The sequence below is a fragment of the Trichosurus vulpecula genome, chromosome 5, assembly GCF_011100635.1.
Source record: "Trichosurus vulpecula isolate mTriVul1 chromosome 5, mTriVul1.pri, whole genome shotgun sequence".
In the NCBI taxonomy this organism is placed as follows: domain Eukaryota; kingdom Metazoa; phylum Chordata; class Mammalia; order Diprotodontia; family Phalangeridae; genus Trichosurus; species Trichosurus vulpecula.
In genome coordinates this window covers 46,353,983-46,364,254 of record NC_050577.1, presented here as the reverse complement: position 1 = coordinate 46,364,254, position 10,272 = coordinate 46,353,983, and positions in this window count along the sequence as shown.

The window sequence follows — 10,272 nt, the reverse complement described above, 5'->3', positions numbered from 1 at the left end:
ACTGACCTCTTTACGCCTCCTCATACACATCAAAGTGATTCCTTTCCCTACCCTGGTCATTTTCACTCACTGGCCTTCCCAGTGCCTGGAACCCTCTCCCTTTCCCTCTCCTCCCTCTCCCTCTCCTCCCTCTCCCTCTTCCCCCTCTCCCTCTTCCCTCTTTCCCTCTCCTCCCTCTCCCTCTCTCCCTCTCCCTCTCCTTATCCCTCTTCTCCTCTCTCCCTCCCTCTCCTTCCCGCTCCCTCACCATCTCTTGACTTTCCTGGCTTCAGTCTCCACTTCTACAAGATGCCTTTCCCAGTCCTTGATCTTGGCACTTTCCCTCTGTGATTATCTCCAGTTAATCCTGTGTATCTGCTTGGTGCATAATTGTTTCCTGTTGTCTCCTGAGAGCTCCTTGACAGCAGTAACTGTGTGCCTTTCTTTGTGTCTCCAAATTATAGTAGGCTTTCAATAAATGCTTGTAGACTTGTTGATAACACATTTCTCTAGCATTTAGGTTAACATGGGGGGATACTATATATTAACAAAGCTAGTTACCATTATTCGAAATAAGTGGGACCCAAACTAAGGGGCCTTTATTTCGTTTCCCTTTTGGTTCCTTCCATTCTAAACAGCACAGTCCTGTACAGGTCATCATGCCTTTAACTTGGTGCTTGTTCCATAGTTCTCTGCCAACAGTAATTCAGCACACAGAAGCCTTTTGTGTGTTCTAAAATTCAAAGCTGTTATTTTGTAGTCTCAAAAACTAAATGTACGACCTGCTGATAATGAATGTTTAGGGAAATTTAAATAATGGATTAATGTGTAGTTTGCCCTCTACCCAAATTTTAAGCATTTAAGCCTGGGTAGATGTGGGCTATGTGGATGTGGAAAAATCATAAAACTCAAGTTAGTACCTGCAAATTAAAAATAAAACTGAAAACTCGAAACTTGAGACTTGGGGTTTCGTCCCAAACTATCACAGAATACCTGTGTAGAGCCTGTTCTCTGCATGTGAATTAAAGTTGAATTAATCAAGTGATTTAGTTCATCACCCAATATTCCCTTGAATTTCCATTGACAGGATTGTTTCCACATCCACATGTTTTAACTTGCATTTTTCCAAATCGAAACATTTTATTTTCTACTCATATTTCCAGTTTTCTCAGACAATTTGGCCATAATGTCTGCCCTCAGCACCTCCTAACATCGTCCTATTTGCCAGCTTCATTAAAATGTTGTTTACTCTCCTCTCCAGCTTGTCAATGTAGAAAAATGAAATTGTAATGATGGGCCTTAATAGGCAATTCCAGTACCACCCCCAGCTTTAGGCATTTTACCATTTATTATTGATTTTGACTTGCCAGTATTCAACTGGCATTTTCTTAGTGTAGTAAAATTCATGTCTTTTTACATTTGGATTGATTTTATATAACCACAGAGTTGCGAGTTATATGAGATAGATGGATAGATATACACATATAATATTATATTATGTTTTATATATGTGTGTATATGTGTCTGTGTATATATGTATATATACATATAGATAGATATAGATATAGATATAGATATAGATATAGATATAGATATAAAAATCCAGATTTGGCTAAAATCAGCCTTTGCCAAATAATCTCAAGGCTGACTAGAACAATCAATTAAACATTTAAATTTTGCAGGAGAAATATCTATCATCTCTTGAGGCAGCCCATTTCACTTTTAGATAAGCAAATTTGTAGGAATTATTTTCCCGCTAACATCAAGCCTAATTTAGCATCTTTGCAACTAGCCCTGAGAAGTTCCAAAGGGCAACTGGTAAAGGAAGGAGCTCTCTCGCCTCTTGCCAATTCTGCCTCACCTCTGACATGGGACAGAGCATACATTTTCGCCAATAAAGAGTGAGTTCCATACCATTGGGTTTGGGGGACAAGGGTTACATTAGTTTTAGTGTTTTCTCACTAAGTATGTGACAATGTATTAAAGTGTATGGCTGTTTGAATCTGGGACAATTGCACTTACTTAAATGCTAGCAGTAAGATTAGGAACTAAAGGAGGATATAAGTCCAGGACAGATGCAGATTCAAAGTCTAGGGTTTTATAAACAAAGAGTTGTATTTTTCATGCAGACTGGCTAAGGGTTCAAGCTTCACATTTCACGGAAAATACAGTACATTGGAGCAGGGATTCTTAACCTGAGGTCTATAAACATTTTTAAAAGATATTTTGATGACTGCATTTCAATAGAAATTATTTCTTTTATAATCTTATATAGTTTATTTTATGCATTCAAAAATGTTGTTCTGAGATGGGGACCATAAGCTTCATCAAACTACCAGAGGAGTCCATGACATTGAAAAGGTTAAGAATCCCTGCATTCAAGGATGAAAAAGAACGTGATGTATAAAGATTCTTCCTGATATGTGAGTTGTAAGTACAATCAGGGAAAGCTTGTTTGTGTATGTATGTGTGTGTATATATACATATATACATACACAAATATATACACATACACACACATATATATGTAAATTGCCAGAGAAGCAAAGGGTATTTTTATTTATATATGTGTGTATATATGTACATGTGTATATGTTTATATATACATATGCTTATACATAACATATACTCATATATAACATATACATACATTCATATATATGAGTTGCAGAGAAGTAAACGGCCTTTATACACACATCTGTATGTGTACATATACATTTACATATGGAATATTCTCTCTCATCACCTGTGTCTCTTAGAATCCATAGCTTCAAGAGCACAGAATTCCAGAAGGTAGTAATATGTGTGTGTGTGTGTGTGTGTGTGTGTGTGTGTGTGTGTGTGTAAAATGGGAGTCCCAAAGCCCATTGGTATGGGGCTTTCTCCTCATTGGTGTGGGATTCAATGCCCTGTGCCTGTGTGGAGGGGCTGCGTGGAGTTGGTAAGTATTCAGCGTGTACACACATACACACACACACACATATATATATATATATATACATACATACATACATACATACATACATACATACATACATATAGTTATTCATGCATACCACTTCTCTCTGTTATCAAAGTTTTCCTCACTTTTTCCAGGACCAGTTGAAGATGACCTTTGCAGCTCCCTATCCCTGACAGAACACAGGTGACATATGGCATGATCATGAACTCCCTCCTTACCCTGCCTTATTCCCAAGAGAGCTGTTAACTCCCATCACTCCTTCTCCCTGCTGGGTCTTCTCTCATTTTCTTTTCTTCTTATTATTATTATTTATTTAATATTTTTAGTTTTCAGCATTGATTTCCACAAGATATTGAATTACAAATTTTCTCCCCATTTCTACCGTCCCCCACTCCAAGATGGCATATATTCTGATTGCCCTGTTCTCCAGTCAGCCCTCCCTTCTGTCACCCCACTCCCCCCCCCCATCCCGTTTTCCCTTACTTTCTTGCAGGGCAAGATAGATTTCTGTGCCCCGTTGCCTATATATCTTATTTCCCAGTAGCATACAAGAACAACTTTGTTTTTGAACATCTGCTTTTAAAACTTTGAGTTCCAAATTCTCTCCCCTCTTCCCTCCCCACCCACCCTCCCTAAGAAGACAAGCAATTCAACATAGGCCACATGCGTATCATTATGTAAAACCCTTCCACAATACTCATGTTATGAAAGACTAACTATATTTTGCTCCTTCCTATCCTGTCCCCCTTTATTCAATTTTCTACCTTGACCCTGTCCATTTTTGAAAATGTTTGCTTTTGATTACCTCCTCTCCCATCTGCCCTCCCTTCTATCATCCCCCCTTTTTTAATCCCCTTCCTCCTTCTTTCCTGTGGGGGTAAGATACCCAATTGAGTGTGTATGTTATTCCCTCCTCAGGTCAAATCTGATGAGAGCAAGATTCACTCATTTCCCCTCACCTGCCCCCTCTTGCCTTCCAATAGAACTGCTTTTTCTTGCCATTTTTATGTGAGATAATTTACCCCATTCTATCTCTGCCTTTCTCCCTCTCTCAATATATTCCTCTCTCATCCCTTAATTTGATTTTATTTTTTTATTAGATATCATCCCTTCATATTCAACTCACCCTGTGCCCTGTCTATATATATATATACATATATACATATATGTATATATACACACACACACACATATATATACATACATATATATATGTATATGTATGTATGTATATTCCCTTCAGCTACCCCAATACTGAGGTCTCATGAATTATACACATCTTCTTTCCATGTAGGAATGTAAACAAAACAGTTCAACTTTAGTAAGTCCCTTATGATTTCTCTTTCTTGTTTACCTTTTCGTGCTTCTCTTGATTCTTGTGTTTGAAAGTCAAATTTTCTATTCAGCTCTGGTCTTTTCACTGAGAAAGCTTGAAAGTCCTCTATTTTATTGAAAACCCATATTTTGCTTTTAAGCATTATACTCAGTTTTGCTGGGTAGGTGATTCTTGGTTTTAATCCTGGCTCCTTTAACTTGCAGAATATCATATTCCAAGCCCTTTGATCCCTTAATGTAGAAGCTGATAGATCTTGTATTATTCTGATTGTGTTTCCACAATACTCAAATTGTTTCTTCCTGGCTGCTTGCAGTATTTTCTCCTTGATCCGGGAGCTCTGGAATTTGGCGACAATATTCCTAGGAGTTTTCTTTTTGGGATCTTTGTCAGGAGGCAACCGGTGGATTCTTTTAATTTCTATTTTACCCTCTGGCTCTACAATATCAGGGCAGTTCTTAATAATTTCTTGAAAGATGATATCTAGGCTCTTTTTTTGATCATGGCTTTCAGGTAGTCCAATAATTTTTAAATTATCTCTCCTGGATCTATTTTCCAGGTCAGTGGTTTTTCCAATGAGATATTTCACATTGTCTTCCATTTTTTCATTCCTTTGGTTCTGTTTTATAATATCTTAATTTCTCATCAAGTCACTAGCTTCCACTTGCTCCAATCTAATTTTTAAGGTAGCATTTTCTTCAGTGGTCTTTTGGACCTCCTTTTCCATTTGGCTAATTCTGCCTTCTCCTCATTGTCTTTTTGGAGTTCTTTTGCCATTTGAGTTAGTCTAATTTTAAGGGGTTATTTTCTTCAGTATTTTTTGGGTCTACTTTAGCAAGTCATTGATTTGTTTTTCATGGTTTTCTCACATCACTCTCATTTCTCTTCCGTTTTTTCTTCTACTTCTCTTACTTGCTTTTCCAAATCCTTCTTGAGCTCTTCCATGGCCTGAGACCAATTCATATTTTTCTTGGAGGCTTTTGATGTAGGCTGTTTGACTTTGTTGACTTCTTCTGGCTGTATGTTTTGGTCTTCTTTGTCACAGAAAAAAGATTCCAAAGTCTGAGTCTGAATCTGAGACCATTTTCACTGCCTGTTCATGTTCCCAGTCAACTACTTGACCCTTGAATTTTTCGTGGGGGTATGACTGCTTGTAGAGTAGAGAGTACTTTGTCCCAAGCTTGAGGGACTGTGCTGCTATTTTCAGAGCTACTTCTACACAGCAAGCTCTGCCACACCAGTGCTCCTTTTCCCCCAAGAACTGCCAACCAGAATTGCGGCCCAGATCCAGGCAGGGCAAAGCAGGCTTTGCACTCCTGCTCTAATCTACCACTTAATTCCTCCCACCAGGTGGGCCTGGGGCTGGAGGCAATTGCAGCTGTAGCTCTGGAAGCAGCCTCAGAGCTGCACCACCTCTGCCACCCCCGGGGCAGTGGCCGACCACGAACTCCTTTCACTCTGTGTCCCAGCAGCTTTTCCCACTAACCTTCTCTGTTGTCTTTGGTGTTTGTTGGTTGAGAAGTCTGGTAACTGTCACAGCTCACTGATTCAGGGCACTATGCCTGTTCCGCCCAGCTCCCGGTCTGGTTGTTCCTGGCGCAGCCCACGCTGGGCAGTACTCTGCTCTGCTCCCAGCTCTGTGCGATAGACCCTTCCCAGCAACCATCTAGGCTGTCCTGGGCTGGAACCCTCCTTCCCTTTGCTATTTTGTGGGTTCTGCAGTCTCTTTTCCAATTTTCAATAACAATTTCTCTATTTGCGAAAACCAGTACCTGTCTTCATTCGGTGGCAGGGGAACTGGTTTTCTGGAAACAGGGATGTGGTCGTGTTCTGAGTTTTTCCCCATCACTTTTGAGCAACACACACTTTCTGAAGGGTCTCCATGACCTGACATGTGTCTAGTTTCTCTAGTTTTTTGAGTTAGATAAAATGTTTTCCATAGAAGTAACTAAGTTGCTGTCCTTGGTGATTTCCTGTCCTTCCTACAGTTTTTGATTTGGTTTTATTCCTTCCTCACTGTCTCTTTCTTTTAGTCTTTTTGTGCCTTAGCTCCCCCAGGAGGGCACTCAGTCAGTAGTAGATGAGCCTGTTCTCCCATTTTGCTGTCATCATTTTTGTTTCTTTCCAGCCTCCTCTAATCTGTAAATTCTGGTGCTTCCTCCTCCCCTCCCCACATCCCCTCACCATCAGTGCTGGTCTGGAGGATATGGTGATATCTTTAGATATATTGTCATAGGGAGCAATTTCATCCCCCAAACATCATCCAGGCCACTGGGTAAAATTCCAGGTAGGAGCGATTAATGAATCAATATTTGTTAACTGACTACTATGTGCCAAGAAATGTGTTAGGCACTGGAGATAAAAGGACAAAAGTTATGGTGCCTGCCCTCAAGGGGCTTACATTCTATCCAAAGAAATGACATGTACACACCTAAGTACAAAATATACGTTTTCATCATTAGCAACTGGGAGGGAAGGCAAGGGGAACCAAGCTCTCAAGGAAGCTAAGGATTCTAAGAGACAGAAGTGAGGAGGGAGCTTATTCTGGGCATTGAAGGAAGCATATGCAAATGCATGGAGACAGGAGGATGGCATGTCATTTGTATGAGACAGTAAGCATATCAGTTTGGCAAGACCATAGAATTTCTGAAGGATACGATATGTGAAACCTAAATCCCAAAGCCCATTGATATGGAGATTAATATCCCATGCCTATATGAAGGACAGGGCAGAATGGATGAGAGAATGAGAAAGGACAGTTGAGTTTCTTGAGTTTCTTTCTTTGAGGCTCTTTGGGTTCTTTAGTTTCTTTGGAATTTAGGTGCTTCTGGCTTCTAGTTTTGAGAGAGAAGGTGGACAATGCCAACCCTGCTTCAGGTTGCTGAAGGGAGAATAAGACTGTGGTAAGAAGCCACATAAATGGAGCTGGCAGCCTCCATCATGTCCCCCTCCCCAGCTTACTACACTAGAGACTTTGGGGGAATGTACTTTGGGGTGAGATGTGGGACTGTCTCTTTCTTGGTTCAGCTGAGTTACATCACTCCCAATGGCTGAGTTCCTTCACTCTGTATTGTCTGATTTATATTATCCAATGTATACTTTCTCTGACTTCTGTCTTACTTGGCCAAATAAGTTTCTTTTCTAATTGCTACTTGTATTCATTGTGGAAGTAGTATTTGGTGGGAAGGAAGTCAAGCTTTGGTTGTAGAGTTTAGGGTCCCCTTTTCCCCATTAATGAACAGTAATTAGAAGTTTAAATTGAACCTGAAAACTAGTTCTTCTAGACTAAGGGTATTTAAGGGAGCAGGTAGATTATCATTCTATCTTGGTACTCCCTCTCTTTGAGAAGAGGAGAGTAGCCAAGCTTCTGACCCCAACCTTCTTGGCAGGAACTAAACTCTCCATTAAACGAGGGTATAGGGAGAAGATACTGGCAGTGTCTACCCTGTTTCTCTTCAAGCCACACAATGATACCCCCCATTTTGCCTGGAGGAGAAAACTTTGTTATATATGTAATAAGCCTAGAAATATAGGCAGAAGCCACATTGTGAGCAGGCCACTGGCAAGGAAATGAGCAACTCATCCTATCTATATCACCTTCATTTCCATATTTAATCTGCTAATGTTTGGGAATTACTGTATTCGGGGTGGTTTCTGCATTTTTATTCTTCTCTTTTCAATAAATTCCAGTCTAACAGAATCAAAATTATTCTGATAATTCATAAGTGCTGTTGCTCAAGGAATTTCATTGCTATTCTCAAATTGAATTATGTTGAATTGGATTATTTCAGTCATGTTCTCGTAGGAATACATTGCATTTACAAATTCATTTATTGCAATAGAAGAAAAAGGATTTTTAAAGGGCATGCATAATTAGCACCTTAAAGTTATTAATATTCAGAATCTTATTTTAATTCTCTTCTAAAGTTCTTTGCTCATGCCTAATTGTGGTGTAGAGGTAAATCTGGGTTTTCAAAGGCTATACCAGTGGAGTCTAGAATGGGCCAGGTCCCACCATATTGGAAAGGCTTCAAGAGTGGGTCCCACAATGGATGTAGTTGTGTCGATGCCATCAGAGAACCCACCTAACAAAATGCAGAGCAATTCATTGCTAGAAGGCTGACCACCAAATGATGAATTCTTTTTCTTTTCTTTTTTAATCCCATAAACTCATGAAGACTTCCTACTAAGGCATTAAAGGGATTGAAATCTTTGTTAAAGTGAGGAGTATCCATATTTTTAAATGTGCTTTAAATGAAATAATGAAACAATTTGAGCTCATCAGAAGAAAGATGGCTATGTCAACATGAAGTTTTATCATAGTTATTACTAAGGCAGTGGCATGTAAAAGATAGAGAGCTAGCCCCACAGTCCAGATGATTTGGGTTCAAATCCTGCCTCAGACAGAATTTGAATGACCTTGGACATAACACTTAACCTTTCAGTGTCCCTCACTTGACCTCCTAAACCCCTGGCAAGTCTCTAAAACTGTAAATTGAAGAGAGCATGCTGATCTGCATTGGTAAAGAGTTTCATCATCAAGGAGCTTCATGTACCAATGAAATCACAGGTCCAGGAAAAAAGATACTGATTTTAATATTTTAACTTCATCGTTATGGAGAAGAAGATGACAACAATGATGATGTTGATGATGATAACATTTATGTAGTGCATTACAAATATTATTTCATTTGATCCTAACAACAACCCTGGGAAGTAGGTGCTATTATCCTCATTTTACAGAAGAGTTCTTAGCACAGTGCCTGGCACATAATAGGTGCTTAATAAATGTTTATTGATTGATTGACTGATTGAAGCAGATAGTGTTTGAGTGACTTGCCCAGGGTTACCCAGCTAATAAGTGTCTGAGATCCAATTTAAACATGAATCTTCCAGATTCCCACAGTAAGCCTGGATGAGATGTAGTCTATACAGCTGTCAGAGTAAGATCACAGATCCCTTAAAGTCCAAGAGTACATGCCCTATATAGTTTGATTATTGCATTTGAAGTCTTCAAATGGAAGCCAGATAGTGTAGCAGCTGGAGAGCTGGAACAGGAATCAGGAAGATCTGTGTTCAGGTCCTGCCTTTGACACATCTTGGCTGTGTGATCCTGGTCAAATTACTTAGTGACCCAGACTGTAAATTCCAGAATGGATACCTATGTTCCTTGGTAGAGGAAGTTCTTTATCGAGACCCTCCTATATTAAAGAAATTATAGGTCCAATCAAAACTGAGTGAATCTTGCTCTCATCAGATTTGACCTGAAGAGGGAATACCATACATATATCTTACCCCACAGGAAAGAAGGAGGAAGAAGATAAAAAAGGGGGGATGATAGAAGGGAGGGCAGATGGGGGTGGAGGTAATCAAAAACAAACACTTTCGAAAAGGGACAGGGTCAAGGGAGAAAATTCAATAAAGGGGGACAGGTTAGGAAGAAGCAAAATATAGTTAGTCTTTCACAACATGAGTATTGTGGAAGGGTTACACATAATGATACGCATGTGGTCCATGTTGAATTACTTGACTTCTTAGGTAGGGTAGGTGGGAAGGGAAGAGGGGAGAGAATTTGGAACTCAAAGTTTTAAAAACAGAGGTTCAAAAACAAGCAAAATTTTTGCATGCAACTAGAAAATAAGATACACAGGCAATGGGGCATAGAAATTTATCTTGCCCTACGAGAAAGGAAGGGAAAAGGGGATGGGAGGGGAGTGAGGTGACAGAAGGGAGGGCTGACTGGGGAACAGGGCAACCAGAATATTCGCCATCTTGGAGTGGAGGAGAAGGTAGAAATGGGGAGAAAATTTGTAATTCAAACTCTTGTGAAAATCAATGCTGAAAACTAACTATATTAAATTAAAAAAAAATTTTTTTTGACTTTGCATTGAATTAATTTATGCACTAGTCAAGTCGTGGAGAAGAATTTTGACCAATGGAATGAATCATGAGAAAGAAGAAACAGAACCAAAAAAAAAAAAACCCAAAAACAAAAACA